Genomic DNA, 14,582 nt, shown 5'->3' with positions numbered 1-14,582 from the left:
ACATGTGTTTGGCCCAACCCTTATGTGTACATTCTCTTTGAATGTGTAACAGTCATTAATTTTTCACTATTTTAAATTTTATATGTGAAAATATTGTCACTTTAGAAGCAAGTTAAAACAACATATTATAAAAATAAGATGATATTCATCATTCAGAAACATGTATGCAAAAAATATACACTCCTATAATTTATTTTAAAATATACTAGTAATTAGTTTGATACAAAACCATCAATATATCACCACTATGTAAAATTGATATTGAATGAATTAGATATTATTCAAAATCTAGCTAGTATTTTCAAGGGGTCTTGGGCAATCGAACTACTAGCTAGATGGCTAGAAGTATTCACTTGGTGGGTGTTGTAAATGGGCCTAGATTACTATTGGCAAAGAAGTCTAATACCAGATTGAGTGGCTATGTGTGGGATTCGGATTGACAAATAGAGTCTTTTGAGGACAAAATATGTTTTATGTATGATTTGACAAAGATTGTGCTTCATCCTTAATTCTCTCTTAGTTCCATCATCCCTTCTTCTTTATCGTTACTATTATTATTCATGTTCTTCATATTGTAATTTTGCATTTTCGTATGAATCAAAAATTATTAGTTTGTTCTCTGTTGTTTGTTGTTGGATTGAGAAAATCACTACAACCATTTTAGTGTTCGTTACCGTGGGTGTCAAAATCTATGGATTCCATCACATTCACTAAAGAAAATATAAAATTATTTTTTCTTGTCTTTTTAAATAATAATAATAATAATAATAATAATAATAATAATAATAATAATAAGATCTACTCCAACTTTTCAACTAAATATAACCTAGTACTCATGTTCGTTTGGGTGGCTGATATAGTATAAATTTAATTTTTAATCGATATTTACTATAGATTTTAAATATTTCTATGCTAGTGCGAGGTATTACTTTATTTTGTTTGAAGATATAATTATTTATCCATATTATCTACTTTACAAGGTTATGTGCACTAAATTATTTGTCCAGCTTTCTAGTATTAATATATGCATAGATGTTTGATAATTATGTAATATTAATTAAATACATATGTAAATGTTTTCTATAAATTTAAACAGAAAAAGGATAAATATATAAATACTCTGTGTTAAATTTTCAGAACAGAAGCAACTTTATCATCTGATCAATGCAGTGTATATATATTCTTTGGACTAATAGGGAAACACGTGTGTCGATGTTAAAGATCTATTAAAAACTTTTTTTATCTTTAACCCACAATTAAAAGATCGAGTTAATATCTTAAAATATCACTCAACTAATAAAATCTGTCTAAAAAGTTATTAAATTTTATTTTATATCAATAAAATCGTTCAAATTAGATTTTTGTATAAAAAGATTAAAACTAAATTTTAATAGTTACTTCTCCTTGTCATTTGTTGACTCGATCATTCCTTTGTCACTCTAAAATAAAATATAAACTGAGCTTCTTTCTAAATATGTATGCTAATTAAAATAACGTCTAGAAAATCTCAAGCTATGGTCTCCCCATTTTTTAATTGAATTAAAATCGCCTAGTACTGTGAATTTTACCGCTATACAAATATTTAAAAAATTCGAAGCTCTTGATTTGTGAAATCTAATAACTTAGATTTTGAAACATTGGACACAATAGAAAAATAAGAATTAATTTCATATATGAATATTTAACTTAATCCGTAAAACAAATTTTATTTTATTTTATTAATTTATTTTAGGAGTTAATATCATTCAATTTTAGGAATAAATAATAATTTATTTTGTCATGATAAATTTTATTTAATGAAAAAGTTAGATGAATGATTTTCTTGATACAAATATTTAAATTGAGTGATGTTATTGATACAAATTAAATACAATGACTTTTTTAAAAGAAATTTTCAAAGTTGAGTGATTATTTGAGATATTGACTTGCTACTGAAGAAAACATGTAGATATATTCTTGTAGTTATGTAGGTCAAATGTTTATTAATTATAATGATAGAACATGAGGATATAAAAATTAATTAATTTTCAAAATACTGTATAATTCATAGAAAAATGGATTATTGATACATTGTTATAAAATCAAGCTCATAAGAATATAATCATAAAGAGAAGAAGACAAGAGAAGTAGATAGAAGAAGAAGAATTTTCTTCTTATTCAAGTGTATTCAAGTCTCATATATATCTATTACAATAGTGAATGAACAACCCTATTTATAGAGTGAGAAATCACTCCAAAGGTCACCATATTAAGTATCATAATAAATAGATACATTCTTATCCAAAAAGGTTCATGTAACCTAGTGAATATGAATGGTTGTTCATGTACCAACCTTATGGACTATCCACTCATTCAATGAATTTATAACACTCCCCCTTGCATGTCCATAAATAATGTGCCTCGTTAAAACCTTACTAGGAAAAACCCTGTGGGAAAAAATTCTAGTGAAGTAAAAAGAGTACACATATCTTTTGATACGCACCATTTGTTGCCTCATTAAAAACCTTGTCAGGAAAACCCAGTGGGAAAAAAACCTCGATCAAGGGAAAAAGAGTGCAACGTGTATTGTACTCCCCTGATTAAAACATCACTTAATTTCTTGTGATGATGTCTCCAATCTTCGTACATTGTGGTTGGTATATTCCTTTTTTAAAGAAAAACCACACATTTCTTGAATATGGTGTGTCATTTATCTGAACCAGATGCACTTTTGACTTGCTTCATGGAGGACTTTTATTTCTGCAGAGCAACATTTGCTTCATTGATCCCCAGGATATTATTGTGCTCCACATGCAAACATATAGCGTGCTTGAGATAGAGCTTTATGCGGATCAGATAAATATTCTGCATCTGCGTAATCAAATCAATTTTGTCTTGGATTCCTCGGGATAGAATAAACTCATAACTATGGTCCTTCGAGGATATTCAATCATGTACTCAACACCATTTCAATGTCCTTTTATCGGGGAGAAACTCAATCTTGCCAGTAAATTTACTGCAAAACAAATATCTGGTCAAATATTGTTAGTAAGATGCACTAGTGCACTGATTGCACCAAGATAGAGTTTCATCACCAAGAAACTCTTCATCCTTCTTTTGAGATCAAACTGAATCATCATTTATGTCAAGTGATCTCATAATCATTGGGGTACTCAATGAATGCGATATATCCACATAAAATTGCATCAATATTTTTAAGTGTATGTGCACTATTAGACAAATATTTTATTTGTCAAAATAACAATCTGTAGGTCTAAACAAAATTTTGTCTTACCAAGACCTTTTCATAAAAATACAAGGAAAATTAGGGTCATTCTTTTGTACCCTTTTTTCTTCCTTGACTATTTCAATCCATATAAGGATTCTTGAAGCTTTATTGGAAAAGTTTCTTTCAAACTCTTATATGCTTCAGACACCTCGATTGTTTCAAGAATTTTCATATAACCTTCATTTTCTAGCTAGACATTACAATTATTCATTTACATGCATTCAAGTTTTCATATGTCGCCAGATCAAAACAAGCCTCATTTCATCCACCAAAGGAGAAAACATCTCCACTAATGTCAGGATTTTTGCGATAAACCTTTATGCCCCAAGGCACAAATCGTATTTGATATCTTACTGTTATACTATCGCATAATAATTTATTTGTACCCCATTGACATTATACCTTGATTTATGGACTACCAGTCCAAAATGTCACTTTTCTAAGTGAAACAGAATATACTTGAATTGTGCATTTTACTTGGCCAACCATTTATCTGTTCACACTATATGACAGATTTGAATTCAAGATCCTCATCACAATTTATATCATTGAGCACTACCTCATATCAAAGATACCGTCGACGGTTATTTGATATCGATTCCAACAAGACATAACTTATCGAGATCTCTTCATTTTTCATTATTTCAGGTACCTGAACCTTTTTCAAGATTTTATGAACTGTTATGTCAATGTGCTCTTTTATAGCACTTGCCTCATTATCATGACCATATTGATCATTTGCTCCTTCTTTCTTCAAGGAATTTTATATTTGGAATCGATTGGTCTATTACGCTTCCGGCGTATCATAGACTCTGTCCTTCAAGGAGTTCACATTGGAGCATTTGCAGCTGAATTATATCATAGAGTCAGTGCATTCATCTGGCAACTGATTTGCAACATTATGCAACTGAATTATCCCTTGAACTTTAAGTTCACATATTTATTTTAACGAGGATCTAGATAATTCATAATTAACCTCACACATAATTTTCAGCTGTCAATCATCTCTCCCCCTAATGTTAGAAAATCTAACATTCATCCCAACCTTATTTGGGAATTCATCTTTGTGCGTGGTGGAGCAATTAAAATCATAACCGCACATTTTAACATTTTAGATGAAAATTATATGGTTCCTGACCCTGAACCAATTTTAATGGGGAGACCTTGTTGGCTTGATGCATACATGTGTTGCTACATGTTAAATAAATTTATCTCACACCAAATTTTGTTTTGGGAGTTCTGTTCTCATAACCATGATTTAGCTATAGTTAGAGGCATACAATTTTAGCTAAATCAACCAGCATTATTAATATAATTTCATAATTTGGAACTGTGCTCTTAATTAACAATTCGAGCAAACAACCTTACATACACCATTTGTAAGTTGACAATAAAACACATGTGATCATCGCATAGACGCATCTATCATATAGTTGCAGATGATCCACATGGAAGGTGAATGGGCCCATATTCACCTTTTTATATGTTCCAAAAACTTCAGGGGATTACAATCCCAACCTTAGCTGGTACAATGAAAACAAGCAATACAAGAGAATTCTTGAAGAATCTTTTATTTCTTCATCATATAAGCCTCATAAATTCTCAATTACGTTTGCATCACATTTAAATCAGAATGGTCAATTGATCATGCCAACTGATTTTTATTGCAGTACACTTATAGTTTACTTTTGCATGTGATTCCATTAGCATGCACATGTTTGCGTGCAACAAACAAGAGGAAAAAATGGGTAATATTTATAACCCTCTTCAATTGTAGTAATTTAAAGATATTAAATTTTTATGATTTATAGTCTCAATATTTCTTTTTAATTCATCCGAAACTTAAAAAGTTTCTTTTGAGACTTACTACAACCCAATATTATTCCATTGATAATAGCACAACTCATTAGAGCTTGCAATTTAATTTTGTGTACTATCACCTATTTCATGACACCATTCCTATGGTGAACATCTCCTTCAAGGAGGAAATTATATTATCATTTTCATGGTCAAAATCATTACGAGCAAGATATGTTTCTTGCTTTACTTTTGTTGTACCATAGGTACACAATCAATGACAAATTTGTATTGCCACACAATAATGACTACAACCCTTATAGGCAAGAACTATTTCTTTCTTTTGCCCTTTCGGTAGTTCACAATAACATACCATAGTGACGTATAAACATACAATACCATTAACTATTTCTGGCAAATAAAATTTATTTCCTCTCAAACCTCCCGTAGAGGTGAATTCTGGTGTATATATCATTTTTTCTCAAACCTCCCATATAGGTGAGTTGTGGCATATATTCAACCCATAATGATTTTTTCACATCTTGACTCATTCTCTTACAGAATGGTCGAACATTCACGATACTCATTACAAGTCACATTCTCTTCAAGGAATGGACTAATCATTTATATGTACTTCATAAATTTGCATTATAAGTACATTGTCATGGTTTTTAAAATTCATCATATTTCCATGACACACCTCAACATCACTTTGAAAGATCAAGTGTATCATCACTTTATCTTCTTGTCTTTTGATGGAGGATTTATAAAACTGTCAAATTGGGTCAACAACATTCACAAGTCCAATGTCCTTTCATACCATTTTATAATAAAAATTGCCTTCACATTTTGAAGGACTATTTGGAGACCCCTTAGTGTTCTTCCTTTTATAATTATCACAATGATGACTATTATAATTCCGTCATTTCATGCCCCTTTTAATATCGTTAAATATTTGTCATCTTTCAGACTAAGTATTTACTGTTACCACATTCATACGATAGAATAGAGCAAGTGAACATGCGATTCCAAAATTATCATATGTTGCTACCACATTCTTTCCAAGGAATGAAGCAAATTCAATAAGACGAATTTCAAGACTTTTCATCAAAGCCTTAGTCATCATTATATCATCACTATGTTGCATTGACTCAAACTCAATGTCTTATCCATATAAGGCGTTTTACGCCATAATTCTATGGGACTTGAACCCAATCACGGTGCATCAAAACCCAAATTGATGTCTTACCCTTTTGGTGCGATAGAACTTGAATCTATCGTCTTATCCTCAAATATTTTTCATTATGGTGCATCCGGAATTTAATCAGATGTCTTACCCTTTTGGTGCGATGAAACTTGAATCCATCGTCTTACCCTTAACCAACGGTATAATAGACCGAAGTACAACATGACTCACCCTTTGAGTCTTTCAAAACAATCAAAATAACATTCAAACTCATGCTATTAAAATTTTATACCTTCATCTATTTAAGAAGTTTTGTATAGCATGTTATATTCAACCAATAGTAGTATATGTCTTCGGTTCTTGATAATTGTTAGTGACTGAATATTATTTTTATTCTAAATCATAAAATATTCTAGAAAATACATACCCGATTTTATGCATATAATACGTTGATTCTCATAACGAGATCAACCAAAACATGAGTTAAAGAAAAACTAAAACTCAATCTTAATTGGCTAGAGACTCGTGCTGATAACGTGTTATAAAATCAAGCTCATAAGAATATAATCATAAAGAGAAGAAACAAGAGAAGTAGATAGAAGAAGAAGAATTTTCTTCTTATTCAAGTGTATTCAAGTCTCATATATATCTATTACAATAGTGAATGAACAACCCTATTTATAGAGTGAGAAATCACTCCAAAGGTCACCATATTAAGTATCATAATAAATAGATACATTCTTATCCAAAAAGGTTCATGTAACCTAGTGAATATGAATGGTTGTTCATGTATCAACCTTATGGACTATCCACTCATTCAATGAATTTATAACATACATAACTTTGTGATCTTCTTATTTTATTTTTTAATTATTATTATTATATTGTCATTATTACTGTTTTTGTTGTTAGATCGATGTTCTTACGTTTTTTTTTTCAAAATAAAATTAAATAACAATTTTATAAAATATTAATAGTTATTGTTTGAAAGAATAAAACATTAACTAGGAGTATATAGGTTTCCATATAGTCAGTGAATTTTCCCTGCTGGAAATCTCTGTTGATTATAATGCTTTATTGCAAAATTTATTATAATTTAATTTTGCAAATGATAATTATTATTATTATTTCAGTTTCTTTTTAAAATTGTGTTTAATGAATTACAAAAAAAAATAATATCTATCTATTTGCATTCTCTACTTCAATATCATATCTCTTCAACTTCTTCTACTAAAATTTTCATAATTAATCAATCTATAAATAGCAATCCTTCATAGAATTGTTTAAAAAATAATGTCATTATTTAAAACAATTAAATGGAAAGCGCAACCAAAGAAGGAAAAAAATTGTACAATACACTATTTTTTTCAAAAGAGAAAAATACTAACAATATTACATAATCATGTAACCTTATGTGTTAATGAACTTAAATATTTATGAATTACCTTTTAACCAATTACATCATCCTAAGATAATCCTTTACACCTTTTCATTTACTAGTTTCACAATAAATTAATCACTGATCTTTCATGATAAATAAATAACGATATAAATCTCCATCTTCCTCCAATTATTTATCAAAATCTTGACACTTATCTTTAACAAATTAAGATAACTAATTCACCATTTAAACAATTAAAAGGAAAGCACAATCAACAAATGAAAAAAATGGTATAAATAACAAAAATGAAATTTAAAAAATCAAGATACACCATTTATCTTCATAGTCACCACCCGCTCATAGTGATCAATTGAGTTAGTTTTTCAAAGGTTCAATATTGCAATACTCTATCTTAGTTTGACTTTAACAAATACTTATACAGAAGTACTACACTGAATAAAAAAATTTCGGATCATTCCCAACAAATTAGTTTGGTGAATTGTAAGGCAAAATATTAGGAATAATTACCTGAATATACAACTTAAGTTTATATATTTTCCATATTTCCCTTGTTTTTTTAAAAATTACTAAAATCCCTATTTTATAATAAATTTAATCTAACAGATACATAAATAAATTAGAATCTTAATTAATACAAACCAATTAAATCGTACCCCTAATTATACTCTTTATTTTCCCCAAATAAAATACCCATACACGACTCCCATAATTAATACTAACCAATTAAATATTATCCCTTATTTTACTCTTTATTTTCCCAAAATAAAGAAACCTTTTTCACCACTCCCACTAATTTATTACTCAACTGTTCATCTTCCTCTAAGTTGTCCGCCATTTTTTCAGTCAGTCTGCCTTTGATTCCGTCCGTCCGCCTTCCTCTAAGTTGTCCGCCATTTTCTCCATCCGTCCGCCTTTGATTCCGTCTGTCCGCCTTCCTCTAAGTTGTCCGCCATTTTTCTCTACCTGTCCTCATTTGAAAATCAAAGTTGTGCTCTCCGTCCGTACGCCGTCGTCTAATCTGTCTGCCTCCGTCCGTACGCCTTCGTCTAATCTGTCCGCCATTTTTTTTTTCTAACAATGGATAACCAAAGTTCGAAGAATCATAAAACACAAAAAGAGGCACATGCTAAGACACCCAAGAAGAGGGGTAGAAAGCTTGCAATGGCCATATCCAGACCTCCACTGCCACCGGTACGTATTTCAATTTTTTTAAAATTTTTTTTGTCACATGCAATGAATATTTGTATTATCAGAAAAAATATTTTTAGATTATTTAACTGATTCTGAAAATACTATTTTTTTTGTACATGTTGTTTATTAAGTATGACTAAAGTATAAATAAGTTGAATTTCAAATTTTTTTTATGTAAATCAAAACTCAGTTGCCCATCATCTTGGTTGTCACCTCCTTTTGGGGTTTATGCTTAATAGATCTTTAATAAGAATATAATTTTAATTTCCTATATCAATTATATTTTTTTGTACATGTTGTTTATTAAGTATTACTAATGTATAAATAAGTTGAAATTCAAAAAAAATTTATGTAAATCAAAACCCAGTTGCCCATCCTCTTGGTTGTCACCTCCTTTTGGGGTTTATGCTTAATAGATCTTTAATAAGAATATAATTTTTAATTTCCTGTATCAATTATATTTTTTAGAGTATTTATCTGATTCAGAAAATGCTAACAGACTCATATTTGTAGTACTTATAAATAAGTTGAAATTCAAAAAAAATTATGTAAATCATACCCAGTTGCCCATCCTCTTGGTTGTCACCTCCTTTTGGGATTTATGCTTAATAGATCTTTAATAAGAATATAATTTTAATTTCCTATATCAATTATATTTTTTAGATTATTTATCTGATTCAGAAAATACTAACAGATACATAATTGTAGTTATATTTATATATCAAGTATAACTTTGAATTTTTTGTATCATTTAGTATCAAGTAGACAAAATTATAATTGTAGTTACAATTATGTATCAAGTACGAATTTGCTTTTTTTTTTTTTGTTATCAAATATAACTTTGCATTTTTTGTATCATGTTAGTATCAATTAGACAAACTTATAATTGTAGCTAAACTTATTTATCAAGTATGACTTTGCAATTTTTGTATCATGTTAGTATCAAGTAGACAGACTTATAATTGTAGTTACACTTATGTATCAAATACGAATTTGCCTTTTTTGTATCATGTTAGTATCAAGTAGACACAATTATATCATGTTAGTATCAAGTAGACAAACTTATAATTGTAGTTACACTTATGTATCAAATACGAATTTGCCTTTTTTGTATCATGTTAGTATCAAGTAGACAAACTTATATCATGTTAGTATCAAGTAGACAAACTTATAATTATAGTTACACTTATGTATCAAATACGAATTTGCATTTTTTGTATCATGTTAGTCTATAAAGTGTCTGTTAAGTATCATTTTGGCTGAGTTATGATACGTTTTTGGAATTATGTATCAATTTTATTTTTGCATTTTATGTATCATATTAAGCTTGCATGTTATATTAAATATCAATATCACCTTTTTCAATTGCAGAATATGAATTATTTGGTTAAACAAATTCCCAAACACTCTCTTAAGTTTGGTTGTACTTACAATTCAAACATATTAAGAGACTTAGAGAAATCAATGGGGGTTAAGGGTATAGAATTATTTAGGAATAGTATATTTGGTTCATATTTGAATATTCCTAAATGTAATTATCAAGGTCAGATCACAAGTGATTACTTCTTTTAGAGGTGGAGCAAGATAATCTAGTCGAGGAGCTTCACATTCGTCATGCTAAAGGAAATATCTTAACCTTTACTATGAAAGAATTTGCAATTATTACTGGATTGAAATGCAGTGGAAATATTAAAAATTTTACATATCAAGATTCAAAAAGAAGTAGGCTAGTTCAGAGGTATTTTTCGGGGCCTAATTACAGTGTAAATAAACAACGTTTGGTAGATCAATTTATGTTGGGTGGTTGGGATGATATTGATGATCAACTTCAGATGGCTATCATGTTTTTCATCCACTCTTTTGTACTATCTCAACTTGGTACTGCAACAATTCCAATTGAAGATTTTTTAATGGTTGAAGATGGCACTAATCGGCAGTATCCGTGGGGTCAACGTACTTTCAGAAGTTTAATGAATTCACTTAGACAAGAGTTCAAATCTGAGAAAAAAATGTATCGATTAAATGGTATGCCGTATGCACTTAATGTATGGATATATGAATGTGCTTCTGTGTTGGATAATGAGATTGCGGTTTAAGAACAAAATGTTATTCCAAGAATTTGCAATTGGAAAGTTGTGGCTGAAAAGCCCAAATTTGAGATGTTTATGAAAAGCGTTTTCACTGAGGTAATTAATATATAAATGTTTAGTATTTTTTTGGTACTTATCGATATATTTTTTGTTCGTTCTAACAATGATTCAATATTTTGTTATTTTTCAGCATAGCTGTACAAATATTCAGCCAACTGGAGAGGAATGTACAACACTGCAATTACCTCAACCCAGTCATGTAACTCATGATGAACCTGGTACATCAAATGTTAATATTGATGTTGGGAAGCCACAAGAGGTTCTTGGATTTGAAGACTTTTCATCTGAACCACCGGATCAATTGTTGAGGAGATCAATACGAGTCTCTAGCACAGGAGCTACCCCACCACCGAAGAGAAGAAAGGTTGTACATCCACATAAAACAAAGGTTTCCAAATCAACAACAGCAGAAAAGCAACGAAGTCAGAATGTTTACACTTCAGATTTACCAACTTCTCAGGCTGAAAATGTATCTAATGTTCCCGTAAATTCAGATTTTGGAAAAGTAATTTTCAAAAATTCACAATTAGAGGGACTGAAGCAATACTTGAAGGGTTATGTTAGTATTACAATCATATATTTTTTTGTGATTATCTTATATGTTTTATAATTATTGTTATTTATTATGAATTCTTTATAAATTGTGTAATTTGTATACAGGTTGACCAACAAGTTGGTTGTCTTGTGGAGTTGATAAAAAAAAATCATTCTGAGTTGATGAAAGTTGTTGGCGAGAAAGACAACAAAACTGAAAAGGTATTATTTTTCTTTTTTTTTGTTTCATTTTCATTGGCACTTATCGATTTTATTTTTTCAATAGAAACATAATGTTGATCAAGATATTGGTGGATCTGCTGTTGATGCTGATGAACAGGTTAAAGATATCAATATTGAAAAAGTTTGTATATGACACTTAAAAACATCATGTTATTATTTTATATGTGATTGCAAATGTTATTTTTATTCATCTTTTTCTTTTCCGCCTTTTAATTTAATAGATTTATGTATTATGTTTTGGTATTGTACAGACAGATAAAGTGGACCAACAATCTGTTTCACCTAATCACATGGATTGTTCAAAGGAACAACATATGGAGGATGCCTTAGAGGTTATACACTCACCACAACGTAGTCATGTTTTGATTGAAAAAGTTTCTCTTAATAATGAAAATGTAAGTACAAATATTATGAATCAGTATACATTAATTTTTTTGTTTGTGTCTGAATTTAGTCTAACAAAATATTTATTAGGATTATACAACTGGTGAAGCCTCTCACTCAGACACAAAGATTTTAAATGCGGATGAACATGATGTTGATACACTTCAGCACAACATAGAAAAACACACTACAAGTCTGTTTTCCGTTGATACATCTACAGAAGTGGAAAACAATGTCCAACCACTATGTTTGATGAGTCGTGTGGAACAAAATGAGAATGCTTTTTGGTTATCTGATAGCCAACTACCCACCCAACTACCAGTAAAGAAATCTTCACTTCCTCCTGATACTGAGACTCCAACACCACGACACAGCATGCCTTCAAGAATTTTACGGTCTCCATATTTGACAGATTTTGGATCCAACGATAGAGGCAAGACAAAAATAGATGATGATGTTCTCCCACTCTATCCATTCGAAGGTTGTGGTATTCTTGAACAATTGCCATTAGGTATGATGGACGAGTTCTCGCAATGGATTGAAAAAGATCTCTTAAAACCACATGCGAACAAGTAAGTTATTATAATATGTCTTGCTGATTTTGTGTTGTATAATATTATTTTAATTTGTTTCTAAAAATTATTTATGTGTGTAGGAAACAATCCGAGGACAAATACAGAGAAAAGTTTGCTTCATTTTGTGTTGATTATATTGACTTTGTTGTCGCATTCCCTATGGACAAGAACTGGTTTTATACTATGTCACAGCCTAATAGATGTTGGACTGATGAGGTATCATATACATTATTTTGTCAAATTGTGATTTTTAGGTATCACATCAAAACTTACTATATTATATGTAGTTAATAATAAGTATCAAATACTATTACTCTTTTTTGTATCATGTTGCAGATTGTTATTAATATTAAGTATCAACTTGATTATTTAAAATATATTTATCACTTAGGGTATCAAATTAGTTCCTGCATATGTTTTCCACTTATCAAATACATTTTACCATGTATTATGTTTTCTCTTATTTTGCAGCAAACAGATGTAATCTTTTACTATCTCCGCAAGAAGTTCAAACAAAGAAGCATGAATCAGTATAGATATACTACAGTCAATTGCTTGTTTAAGTCTCATATAAACAAAGCATATTCAAGGTATTATAATAGTCATGCAGATGATACAATTAGCACACAAGAACACATGATTCGTGCTACTGCCGTATCAATTCATGAGAGGTCTATCATTAACATCATCAATGGTTTTTCTATTCCTGTTGCTTTACCATGGCATTTAGTAGATGAGGTTTACATTCCTGTAAACTGTGATGAAAATTTTCATTGGGTGTTGGCTATTGTGGTTCTAAAAGAAAGGCTTATAAGGGTGTATGACTCAACTTCGGGATCAAGGAAGAGAGTTCATTTTACAGACATCAAGAAGTTGTCTCAAATCCTTCCAAACTACCTTCATGATAGTAGCTTCTTTGAAAAAAAGGAGCGAACAAATTGGGCAGAATTGGATGCATATAAAGACATGAAAACTGGAGAACTTTTGGGTCCACAACATTCGTTTAATGTGGAGTTTGCTCAAGACAACATGCAACAAATAAGTGATAGCCTGTGAGTATTGTTTATTATTTTATTTTATTTTTTGTATCTAATTCGTCCTTATAATTAATGTTATTATTTTTGTAGTGAGTGCAGACTGTTTGTAGCTGTATATGCAGAATTTTTGAGTGACAAAATCAATGTCATGTAATAGTTTTGAGAGTAGCTATCTTCGCAAAAGATATGCGATACTTTTATTGAAGTATGGTCTTGACAAGATGAATGTTGGATATATTAGCAACAGTGATGACCCTCCAAGAATGAAGAATGTATTAAACCCATCATCTGAAGATGAAATTGTTAATGTAGTCTAGTTAGTTTTCAATGTTTGAATTTTTTTTTTTGGAGTTAAACAAGATGTTTGAAGTATTTATTAACATAACAACACATATTGTTAAATTATGAAAGTGTTTTGATTTTTAAAATGGTTTATTCTATTACTTTAATTTTTTTTATCATTGTTATGAATTCAGGAATTATGTATACTGTTAGTGGGACATTAATGCCATTATTGTATCAAAAGATAATAATAATTACACTAATGTAATTATTGTCATAAAAAAACACTTATTATATATACGTAAATATATTGTATGATACAAAAAAAATAAAATTCTGTACGTAATTAAATTATGTATATGATACACGAAATATCAAAATATATAATATCACAAACAGTGATACTAGTTATTACACTTGATACACACCAGTTTTTTTTAAAAAAATTAATATCTTTTGTACAAATAAGATATATTCAGTACTATGATTTATATATATTACGAACAATTAATTTCCCTTCAAAATATGAATTT

The 14,582-nt window shown here is 29.6% G+C and overlaps 1 pseudogene; it reads left to right on the top strand.

Annotated features, from left to right (window-relative positions):
- Nucleotides 1-8,338: 8,338 nt before the first annotated feature.
- Nucleotides 8,339-14,084, top strand: LOC138348003 (uncharacterized; annotated as a pseudogene).
- Nucleotides 14,085-14,582: the final 498 nt, after the last annotated feature.

Source organism: Solanum lycopersicum, chromosome 4 (genome assembly GCF_036512215.1).
Source record: "Solanum lycopersicum chromosome 4, SLM_r2.1".
NCBI classification, from domain to species: Eukaryota; Viridiplantae; Streptophyta; class Magnoliopsida; order Solanales; family Solanaceae; genus Solanum; species Solanum lycopersicum.
The sequence above is the reverse complement of the archived record's forward strand: the minus strand, read 5'-3'. Positions and strand labels throughout refer to the sequence as shown.